Genomic DNA, 4,661 nt, shown 5'->3' on the forward strand with positions numbered 1-4,661 from the left:
TAATTAGAATATATTTTCAAATGCTTCTGAAATAATTTATGTGCCTTTGGAAAGTCCAGTTACAGTCACATAAATAATTATAAAAAGTTTTGGCACTGGTTTGAAATTTGTTTTGAATCTTAAGCAGTGCCAGAATATATCTATTTATTATATATAAAAAGTATTTGATGGGTTAACCAGAAAAAAGAGAATATGCTAAAAAATTCCCACAAAAATTAGAAACATCTGACCATTAAACTTTTAAGTCATGTAATTACAACCATTAGATCATCCAAAGTCTTACTTGGTCAAAATTACCCACCTATGCCATGGAAACATATACTTATGACCTAGAATATTGTTCTCCCCGTCCTAGATTGAAAAGAAAAATATCCCTATTCCATGTTGTCAAATCGCCGCCAGACGGCGGCCGTCCTCCCGTACGTGATTGAGAAGGGTGCCCGTTCCATGAGTTTATCAAGTTGCCGCCGGCCGATTGGTCGTCCTCCCGTCCGTAAATGAAAAGAAGAAAATCATATCCCAGTTGTCAAGTCGCCGACGGCTGGCTGCGCCTAAGGCATGGTCGCTTGAGCAGCCATGCACCGCTGGCTCTCTGGAGCAGATGATTACTTCATTCTAATAAGGTCTTGCTCCTAGCTACAATCTGCGTGCTTGATGATTGAAAAGCAATAGCGGTGAAATCAAGTTGATCTATGTTTGTTAAAAAAAAGGTTAATCTACATCTCGGTGGCTATCCATCATGATTCTCAACTCAGCAGATCGGCATTTTATCATATACCATGCACCTCAACTCAGCAGATCAGTAGGTTACACACGATTGATGGGCTCAAAGCCTATCCTTCATGCACGCTAGCAACGTCGGGTGAATAGAGTTGTGCATGCCCACTGTCAGCCGGCTAGAGGGAGATTAGAAGACCAACCATGTGAGAGTTGAGACTTGAGATACACACCATACACATACCCTGTAAGTGGCCATAATTCGACCTCTTCATCAAGGACGATATTGAGGTTGGAGCTTTACTACTCTTTCCCGCCAACAGCGAGGTAACATTTCCTTTTTCTCTCCCCACGTCCAATCCAATCGTTCCCAGTTCATGTAACTCCTCCTTATTTCTGCTGTAGGGCAACACGCTGCAAGTGTTCGTCAAATTGTTAGTATCAATGCCTCAATTCTAACAGAGAATTTTCCGTAGGAGCACATAGCATTAATCAAGAATCAACTCGGCAATTTTTGGATCAGACAAGGTAACTAATCTAATAAATTCCCCCTGTGTATGCTGCAATACAGTAATGTTTTACTTTAGTTAAGTTGGTACTTCAAAATGATGATCTTTTCACAAGGTGTGATGTGGTCACATATTTACCTAGATCTACCTTCTAAATCATAACCCGTTTAATATGGAGATATCTATTTGCGCATTCAGAGATAATTACATTAATGTAAAAACAGGGCTACCCTCCTTAAGCATATTTATTAAAAGATCAATTATCTATTTATTGGATCGGTCCATGTTAATGATGCTCTATTTGCATTGAAAATAGCTTGGTTGTGAAAGATGATATATCTTGGCAATTGGGCATAGTAACTAAAAAGTCTATAAATGTTAGATGTCTAGGAATGTTGCGAAATTCTTTTATTTACTAGATATAAAATTATCCATCCATTATTTTCTGTTTATATGCCAACTCTGGGCAATCGAAGAACTTTTTCCACTCCTTTCTAAAAGGTATGCCCAAGTTATTTTTCTGTAACTATACACTAGAACACACACACACACACACACACACACACACCTGACTATGTTCCTGGAGGTCAGCATATATGTTTAAGCTCATATCAGTTGCAGCATTTCCTTGATTCGACATTTATATAATGATGCACAGTGGTCATATTTGGAAGCTCATTCCTGTAAACTACTACTCCTTCCTATCCAAAATAATTATTGCAGTTTTGAACAGGGTTTAGTTCAAAACTGTGATACGTTTTATGGATCGGAGGTAGTACTCCCTCCGTCCGGGAATACTTGTCATCAAAATGGATAAAAGGGGATGTATCTAGATGTATTTTAGTTCGAGATACATCTCTTTTTATCCATTTTGATGACAAGTATTTTCGGACGGAGGGAGTATGATGCATGTCCGCTGTTTGGAATTGATTGCATTGTTTAATACTAACTGATATATTTCCGAACTCCTTTCGGATGTAGCAGCAAGAAGATAAGGCACTCCACAGAAAAAATACAATCTACTCTAAGGGTTTTAGTTCTAAATATGACAGATATGTTTTTCATGGTGTAGAATTAAAAATCTATTGGTGTTGGAAATGCGACATTGGGATCCCAATCCCTTGCTTTTATTTGTAACGCCCATGGTGATCAAACCCTAAAGATCTACGAACCACCTCAAGATAGCTACATGTACGTGGTTGTAAAACACTTCTTTTGGCATAAGCATTTAATATGAAATGGCTGACATAATGCAATGCTTTTTCATAACTTCAATGAACTTTTCTGAACTAGAGATTCAGATCAAGAAATTCAGTGGCTAAGAAATTCAATTACGATTAAAATAAAAAAAAGTATTTGCGGCTTTACAACAGATAAAAACTGGAACATACACCTATGCATTTAGAAGTTGTGCTCACAATCTTTCTTTTATTTGGAGGGATGCATAGTCTAGACTTGCGCAATATTGTCTTTCATTTTTCTTTTCTAACATTCCCATAAATGTTAAATATCAAATGACTGTTACCAGCTTGCATTAGAGTTTGAAAAGTGTGCTATATGCAGATTTTCTTATTGGCTAATTAGAGTGCACCAAATGTAATTTTCCAATAAATATTGCTATTTCAAAGAGAGATGGTGGTATGTTGTTTTCCATGTACATCAATATGGTTGTGGTTAATTCTGTTCTATAAGAAGTCTCTTGATGGGTACCAATCCATGTTTTATTTTCAGATTCAGGACCGTGCATGCTTCTCACCTTAATAGACACATGACATTAATCAAGCATATTTGTGCATGTTTCCACAATAAGGTATACATAATTTAGACTGGGGTATATATGCCAGGTTAGTTTATCCTATGGTTTAAACCTTTATTTGGTAGGTATCAGTCATCTGAAGACATGCGGGTGAAAATATTTGGTGACCAAGCCAGGCTGCCTTTGTCGATGACGAAGAGAAATTTTTGGGCTGCCTCGATTTGGGACAGTGATGACGTCCGAGTTGGATCTTGGGGATGACAAAACCCCTACATGCATGCCGGTGGCAAAAGCGCCGCCGACTGAGTTATCATGTGTGCACAAACATATACTTATATTCTTTTTAATTTCACTCACTAATTATTATCTCTCTCACTAACAACACTTATTGAGCCCAAATAATTACATGTTTTCCAAGATTTTAACATTTTTCACTAACAGGCATTTCCTTAATTACGTTATACTATTGGTTCAGTCACAGAAACAAAGGAAGCGGTTATGAAAAAAAGTATGACAGTCAGGAAAAGGAAAAAGGGGACCTTCAAAGTTCAAAGAATGTTGCCGATGTGGAGGATGTGTCTGGCCGGCGCTGGGGCAGAAAACGACTACACTATCCTCATACTAAAGATGGATCAAAGCAGCTGTGGGAGAAGAAATCCACGGCAAAATCACCTGCACGGATATTGACAGCAACAACACCGTGCAGCTTGATGATCTCACCTCCTCCCTTGCGCAGCTACACCTTGGGCCTGCTACCCCTCCATCGCCATTACCAGCCTAGGAGGAGACCGAGGAGGCGTACGAGGAGACAAACAAGCCACCGTCGAAGTTCACCCTATGGCCGCACAGGCGAATCGAGCTGCGGGGGTGGCTACAGGTGAGGACAAGCAAGCTCAAGGGAGGGAATCAAGGAATCAAGCTGATGGGAGCTACCGGAAGCAGAAATTTTGGAGTGAGAAAGGGGATCGGGCAAGGGCAAGACCAAGAGCAACATGTGTATGTGTGAAAGCGTGAATGGGAAAGAGGATTTCATTTTATGTGTCGGAAAGATGTGTGGTCGCTAAGTACATCTGAGTGAGCCTGCTTGGTTAAATCTCATAATATTCCACTAGCAGAAAAAAAAGAACTTTTCCAAAAGCAACACAAAAAAATACTCGGAACAGAAGACTACATAAAAGGGAAAGTACAATTAGCATGGTGGCACCAATATAACCAGTAAAGTATTGTACGTACATGTATAAATAGTGTGCACTATGCCTTTTTTTTAATAATGAACGTAGTATGGAGGATGTTTCTTTTCTAGAAAGTGGACAATATATCTAACAACAAACTATGCTAACGTGAAAATGCACCATTTTTTCGAACTTGAAAATTTCAATCCAATTAACCGTTGTGTCGAGCAAGATCACCGGCAATCATGTCTCAGATAAAGATAGAAGCAGCGACCCGACATACGGCTTGGGACACATGCACCATATTCAATCCATGCATGGCTAGAGCATCCGCAACATTATTACAAACCCGTGGGAAAAAAGAGATAGAAAAGAAACTAAAATGCAACATAGCAAGGGCATTTATTTCCTATAAAGGACTTAATTTGGCATTTATTTCCCTAAAATACAAGTCACCATTGGTACTGCTGGGCACATGTGTATTTTTTTAAAAGAAGAAAATAGTTT

At 38.9% G+C, this 4,661-nt stretch overlaps 2 long non-coding RNA genes across 2 annotated transcripts; one reads left to right on the forward strand and one right to left on the reverse strand.

Annotated features, from left to right (window-relative positions):
• Positions 1-215: 215 nt before the first annotated feature.
• On the reverse strand, positions 216-4,037 carry LOC123120031 (uncharacterized). The gene is made up of 2 exons (XR_006459265.1): positions 3,522-4,037; positions 216-1,131 (listed from the first exon to the last, which is right to left on the reverse strand). It is a non-coding gene; the product is annotated as an uncharacterized lncRNA (long non-coding RNA).
• Positions 1,121-3,219, forward strand: LOC123120038 (uncharacterized). The gene is made up of 3 exons (XR_006459270.1): positions 1,121-1,245; positions 2,958-3,036; positions 3,108-3,219. It is a non-coding gene; the product is annotated as an uncharacterized lncRNA (long non-coding RNA).
• Positions 4,038-4,661: the final 624 nt, after the last annotated feature.

Source organism: Triticum aestivum, chromosome 1B, assembly GCF_018294505.1.
Source record: "Triticum aestivum cultivar Chinese Spring chromosome 1B, IWGSC CS RefSeq v2.1, whole genome shotgun sequence".
NCBI classification, from domain to species: Eukaryota; Viridiplantae; Streptophyta; class Magnoliopsida; order Poales; family Poaceae; genus Triticum; species Triticum aestivum.